Consider the following 7,316-nt stretch of genomic DNA (forward strand, 5'->3'; position numbering starts at 1 on the left):
GCGGAACTCCCTGTCCTACATTTTTTTCAGCCCCATCTGGAGTTTGGTCCGCGGGACTTTTAAGAGGGAGGGAGTCGCCGTTGACGTCGGTCGGTAATGCTTCCTCCTGTTTTTTTTTTTTTGGTCTTCGTGTGTGTGTGTGTGTGTGTGTGTGTGTGTGTGTGTGTGTGTGTGTGTGTGTGTGTGTGTGTGTGTGTGTGTGTGTGTGTGTGTGTGTGTGTGTGTGTGTGTGTGTGTGTGTGGTTTTTTTTTTTTTTTTTTTTTGGTCTTCGTGTGTGTGTGATTTTTCTTTTGTTTCCGCCCCACCCCCCGCCCCCATTCTTTCCTTCTTTCTGGAGATGGAATCTCGCTCTGTCGCCGGACCCGGACCCGGACCCGGACCCGGACCCGGAGGGCGGTGGTGCTTCCTCCGCTCGCCGCTGCCGCTGCCTCCAGGGCTCAAGCGAACAGCAGTTTTTGTATTTTGAGCAAAGACGGAATTTCACCATATTGTCCTGGCTGGTCTCGAACTCCTGACCTAGCGATCCACCCCCCCCCCCCCCCACCGCCTTGGCCTCCCAAACCGTGCCGGGAGTACGGGCCTCAGCCACCGCGCCTGGCCGATTCCTTCTTTTTTTCAATCTTTTCTGCACGCTGCGGTGTGTGAACATACGTATATGTGTCTATAGGTATAAGATATATCTATATAGAGAGAGAGAGAGATATCTATACCTATAGATGTAGATAGAGACAGATATGTACATACATACATATATACATACACCGACAAAAATATCTACTGATAAAACTATATATTTCCATAATTAAGACATGCTTATATTATAGATGTGCATGTATGAACATGTATGACATAAAATCCCATTTCATTTACATATACCTGTATATGTATTTCCTTCCTTCCTTCCTTCCTTCTTTCGTTTGTTTCTTATTTATTAACGATTTTCGTTTATTTTCTTTTCTTTTTGGGCCTGCCTGGTCTCGGGGCCCGGCGGGGCGTGCGCGTCCGGCGCCGTCGGTCCGTCCGTTCGTCTTCCTCCCTCCCCGCCGACCACGGGCGGGGCGGGGCGGGGCGGGGCGGGGCTGTGGGGGGGCGGGCGCGCGTCCCCGGTCGGCGCGCCCCGCTTCTTCGGCTCCCGCCTCCTCCCCGTTCCCCGCCGGGGCGGCTCGTCCGCTCCGGGCTGGGACGGAGCTCGGGGAGCGTGGGTGGGAGCCGCGGAGGCGGCCGCGCCGAGCCGGGTCCGTGGCCCGCCGGCCCCCGTCCCGGGGGTGGCCGCCCGGGCCAGGGGGTCGCCCACCCGGGGTCCCGGCCCTCGCGCGTCCTTCCCCCTCTTTCCTCCGAGGGTGGCGGGAAGCGGGCGGCGGCGAGGCCTGGGGCGTCCCCACACACGGGCGACCTTGGCTGGCGGCCGCTCCTGTTTCGGACCTCCGGGGTCGATCGGCGGCCGCCCGCGAGCCCCGGACTCGGCAGGCGGCCCGCCGTGTCCCGGGTCGACCGGCAGGCCGGCCGCTGGCCGTTCCCTCCGCGGGCTGCGGTGGATCGCTGCGAGGGCGCCGATCCCCGTTCACGCGCGGGTGCCCTTCACCGGCCTCGGCCTTCGGTGGAGCTGGGACCACGCGGAACTCCCTCTCCTACATTTTTCTCTGCCCCATTTGGAGTTTGCGTCCGCGGGACTTTTAAGAGGGAGGGAGTCGCTGTTGCCGTCGGCCAGTAATACTCCCTCTTGTTTTTTTTTTGGGGTGTGTGTGTGTGTGTGTGTGTGTGTGTGTGTGTGTGTGTGTGTGTGTGTGTGTGTGTGTGTGTTTCCCCCGCCGCCCCCATTCTTTCCTTCTTCCTTCTTTCTGGAGACGGAATCTCGCTCTGTCGCCCAGGCTGGAGCTGGAGCGCGGTGGTGCCTCCTCGGCTCGGCGCCGCCGCTGCCTCCAGGGCTCTCAAGCGAACAGCAGTTTTTGTATTTTGAGCGAAGACGGAATTTCACCATATTGGCCGGGCTGGTCTCGAACTCCTGACCTAGCGATTCCCCCCACCCCTCCCCCTCCCCCTCCCCCGCCTCCGCCTCCCAAAGCGTGCCGGGAGTACGGGTGTCGGCCACCGCGCCCGGCCGATTCCTTCTTGTTTTCAATCTTCTTTTCTGCACGCTGCTGTGTGTGAGCATACGTATATCTATCTAGATAGATAGACACATAGATATGGACACACGGACACGTACCTACACCGACGAAAATAATCTAGTGATAAAACTAGACATTTCCATCATTCACACATGTGTATAGGATAGATGTTAATTTTAATGGATGAACGTGTATGACGTAAAAACCCATGTCATTTACATATACCCGTATATGTATATCCTTCGTTTATTATGGATTAACAATGTTCGTGTATTTATTTTCTTTTCTTTTGGGGCCTGCCTGATCTTCTCACTCTGGGCTCTGGTGACCTCAGGCTCCCAAGTAGCTGGGATGGGACTACAGGGATCTCTTAAGCCCGGGAGGCAGAGGCGAACGTGGGCTGTGATCGCGCGCCTCCACTCCACCTGGGCTGGGCTGGGCTGGAGAGAAAACGGTGGATTGTCATCTTCATTACCTTACCTTTTAGCTTTATTCGTACCCTCTTATTTGCTTCTTTATTCTCATGGGTTATTCTAGGTCATTGTCATGTTCATCGTTTGCTTGCTTGTTTCATTGGTTTCCTTCCTTCCCTGCCTTCCCGGCGGGGTCTTCCTCTGCCTCCGTCGCCCGGGATCACCCCAGCCTCGACGACTTCGACCGACCGTCCGACCGAGCGGCCGTCCCGCGTCTCATCCCTCCCGTCCCCGTTCCCTGGGACTACGGGCGTGCACCACCACACCGGGTGACTTTTATGTTCTTCCTCATGTCTCACGTTTTCCGTAGGTAGGGAGGCAGGTATCTGTGGATGTGTGGATGTGAGTGAGATGGGGTCTGGGGTTCTGTCGTGTGGCCCGGGCTGGTCTCGGACTCCTGTTCTCGAGCGATCCGCCTGCCTGCCTCGGCCGCCCGCGCTGCTGCTGTGACAGGCGTGAGACGCTGCACCTGGCTCATTCTATAGTTCCCTGCCTGCCTGCCTGCCTGCCTGCCTGCCTGCCTGCTTGCCTGTCTGTCTGTCAATCGTCTTCTTTTTAGTACGGGTGTGCTCTCGCTTTGTTGTCCACGCTCTGGGCACACGTGATCGCTTTTTAAACTTCTATGATTATTATTATTGCAGGTGTCGTCTCACACGTCGAGGTGATCTCAAACGTCTACGCTCCGGCCATCCTTCCACGTCGGCCTCCCGGAGTGCTGGGATGACACGCGTGGGCACGGTACGCTCTGGTCGTATTTCTCGTGGGTCGGTTCTTTCCGTTTTACGCACGCGGAATGCGAACAGATAAAATTTTGAGACGCGTCTCACCGATCTCTCCCCTCCCCCTCCCCCTCCCCCTCCCCCTCCCCCTCCCCCTCCCCCTCCCCCTCCCCCTCCAGACGGAGTTTCACTCTTGTCGCCCAGGGTGGACTACGATGGCGTGATCTCGGCTCGCTGCGACCTCCGCCTCCCGGGTTCGAGTGATCCTCCTGCCTTGGCCTTCCTGAGGAGCTGGAATGACGGTGAAGCGCCATCGTGCCCGGCTGACTTTTATATTTTTAGTACGGATGGGGTTTCTCCGTCTTGGTCAGCCTGGTCTTGAGCTTCCGACCGTTGGACGATTTTAACTTTCTTGGTGGTTGCTTTGCTTTTTCTTTTTCTTTTTTTCTTTTCTTTTCTTTCCTTCTCCTCCCCCCACCCACTCCCCCTGTCCTCCTCGTCCTCCTCGGCCTCGTCCTCCTCCTCCTCCTCCTTTTTCATCTCTTTCAGCTGGGCTCTCCTACTTGTGTTGCTCAGTTGCTCACGCTGGTCTCCAACTCCTGCCCTTGACGCTTCTCCCCTCACACCCACCGTCTGGTTGTTGAGATGCGCACCTCTTGTAAAATGGAAAAGATGAAAAAAATAAAGACGGAGGTGAAAAGCACGGAGTGAACGTGTCTCTTGCCGTCTCCCGGGGTGTCCCTTGGACCCCGAGAGACGGAGGGAGCTTGGCTGAGTGGGTTTTCGTGGCTGAATCCTCCCGAGGGCCTCCTTCCCTCTCCCCCTTGTCCCCGCTTCTCCCCCGGCCGAGGCTCCCGCCGCCGCCGCCGTGGCGTTTTCCGTAGGAGAGCTGTGGGAGAGGACCGACGCGGCTTCCGGATCTAGATCCCGCCGGACGTCTCTGGCTCGGCGTCCCCCGCCGGCTACCTGCCGCCTTCCGGGGAGCTCTGAGGCGCGTGCCCCCGGCCCCCGTCACGTCCCGCTACCCTCCCCCGGCTGGCCTTTGCCGGGAGACCCCGGGGGAACCGCGTGGACGCTGCTTTCCGACCCTCCGGCGAACACTTCCGCCGGATGCCCCGGGTTGGCCGGATGGGATGAGACTGGACCGCTCCGGACCGTGCTGTTCTTGGGGGTGGGTTGTCGTACAGGGTGGACCGGCGGCCCCGGCGTTGGAAAGGGTGCGCGGGGGTGGAGCTGTCACGTGGGATGCCCTCCTTCCCCTCGGCCTGCCTTCGGCTTCCTCGGGCGTGAAGACGACTTCCCGTCACGACCACTTTTCTCCCCTTTCTCCACCACACGGATGAGACGCATGAGAGGGAGAAACAGCTCCATAGATACTGCTGACCTTCATTTGTGGAATCCTCAGTCACCTACACACAGACAGGTGACTACACGGGGACCCAAATCGGACACCGTTTCCGGGTCCTCATGGTGGGATTCGTCGGTCTCTCTCTCTCTCTCTCTCTCTCTCTCTCTCTCTCTCTCTCTCTCTCTCTGTCACACACACACACACGATTTCCGTATCTAGTTCACAAAGCACACTCACTTACCCTTTCCCCGGTACGCAGGCTGAGTGAAACTCACCCCGCCCTCCACCCGTCGGCTGACGAAACCCCTTCTCTATGATGTATGAACGAGACGGTCTGGGCCGGGCACGGTAGCTCACGCCTGTCACTCCGGCACTTTGGGAGGCCGAGGCGGCTGGATCGCTTCAGGCCGGGAGTTCCAGACCGACCGCGCTGGCCGACGCGGCGAAACCCCGTCTCTCTGAAAAATAGAACGGTGAGCCGGGCCTGGTGGCCTGGGCTTGGGATCACGACTGCTCGGGAGACTGGGGCGGGCGAGTGGCTCCGACCGGGGAGGCCGAGGTGGCGATGAGCTGAGATCGTGCCACGGCGATCCGGCCTGGATGACGCAGCGAGACCCTGTCTCGATAGAATCGTAATATTATTAGAAGGTGACTTGTGCCTGGTGATGGCCGCCTGTCGTCGCGGCTGAGAGGCTGCGATGAGGAGAAGATCGCTTGAGGCCCCGCGGGTCGAGGCTTCGGTCGGTCGGCCGTGACCCGCTGTATCCTGGGCGGTCACCGGTCGAGGACATAGGCCCCCTCCCCGTTTTCCTTTCTTTTCTTCCCTTCTCTTTTCTTCTCTTTTCTTCTTTCTTTCTTTCTTCTTTTTCCTTTCCTTCTTCCCCTCTTTCTTTCATGCCTTACTGCCTTCCTGCCTTTCTTCTTTCCTCCCTTACTCCCTTCCTCCCTTCCTTCTTTCCTCCCGCCTCGGCCTCCCAAAGTGCTGGGATGACTGGCATGAGGCACCGTGCGTGCTTGGCCTAAAGAGACACCCTTTGAGAGTGAGACACGGGGAGCGCCTCCCGGTGATCTGATGGACTGATTGATTTAGAGACGGCATCTCACTCTGTCACCCCGGCAGTGGTGCCGTCGTAGCTCACTCACTGCAGCGTGGACGTTCCTGCACTCGAGCGATCCTTCCGCCTCAGCCTCCAGAGTACGGTACCCGGGACCACGGGCACGCGCCACTGTCCCCGGACCGTTTTTTTTTCCCCCCCACCCCGAGACAGAGTTTCGCTCTGGTTGCCTAGACTGCGGTGCGGTGGCGCGATCTTGGCTCGCCGCAACCTCTGCCTCCCGGGTTCGAGCGATTCTCCCGCGTCGGCCTCCCGAGTAGCTGGGATGGCGGGCGGGCGCCGCCACGTCTGGCTGATGTGGTATTTTTCGTGGAGGCGGGGCTTCTCCGTGTGGCTCGGGCTGGACTCGAACTCCCGACCTCGGGTGATCGATCCGCCCTTCCCGGCCTCCCGAAGTGCTGGGATGACGGGCGTGAGCCACCGCGCCCGGCCTTCATTTTTCAATGTTTTTCCACGGACGGGGTCTCCTCGTTTTGTTGCCACCCTCCTGACCCGGCGTCTCAGAGTGCTGGCGTGACGGGCGTGAGCCACTGCGCCTGGACTCCGGGGAGTGATTCACGACCACGACCGCTGGACTGATTCTTTCTTTCTTTCTTTCTTTCTTTCTTTCTTTTCTTTTCTTTCTTTCTTTCTTTCTTTCTTTCTTTCTTTCTTTCTTTCTTTCTTTCTTTCTTTCTCTCTCTCTCTCTCTCTCTCTCTCTCTCTCTCTTTCTTTCTTTCTTTCTTTCTTCCTTTCTTTCTTTCTTTCTTTCTTCCTTTCTTTCTTCCTTTCTTTCTTTCTTATTTATGGATGGATGAATTCTTTTAGTATTGATTTGTGTATTTCTTTTCAGACGGAGTCTCGCTCTGGGCGAGGAGAGGCGAGGCGCATCGCTTTGGAAGCCGCGGCACCGCCTTCTGAAGCCCCATTCATATGCACAGAGCCCTATTCCCTTCCTGGAGTTGGAGCTGATGCCTTCCATAGCCTTGGGCTTCTCTCCATTTAGAAGCTTTGACAGGCGCAACCCCACCCAGAGGCTGGCTGCGGCTGAGGATTCCTGGGTGTGCTGGGGCTGGAAAGTGGGTCCCCTATTTTGGATACCTCGGCCGAGACATCCCCGGGCCCCCATCGCTTGCTCACCCTTTGAGATCCCCAGCCTCCGCCACCTTGCAGGCTCACCTCTTACTTTCATTTCTGTCTTTCTTCCTTTCTTGCGTTGGAGGAGGGGGTGCGGGAATGAGGGGGTGTGGGGGGGGGAGGGGGTGCGGGGTGGGGACGGAGGGGAGCGTCCTAAGGGTCCATTTAGTGTCATGCCTATTTCACCACCACCACCACCAAAGATGAAAACAACCGTCGGCTAAATACCACCTGTTCTCATCTACAACTGGGAACTCATAGATGAGAGTTCTTGCGTGGGCAGAACGAGGGGGACCGGAGACGCGGGAGCCTACTTCAGGGAGGAGGGGTGGAAGGAGAGACAGCTTCGGGAAAAAAACAAAACACGAAAACTACCGGACACGGCGCTGAGTATCCGGGTGATGAAATCATCTGCACACTGAACACTGAACCCCC

The sequence above is a fragment of the Pongo abelii genome, chromosome 23 (genome assembly GCF_028885655.2).
Source record: "Pongo abelii isolate AG06213 chromosome 23, NHGRI_mPonAbe1-v2.0_pri, whole genome shotgun sequence".
In the NCBI taxonomy this organism is placed as follows: Eukaryota; Metazoa; Chordata; class Mammalia; order Primates; family Hominidae; genus Pongo; species Pongo abelii.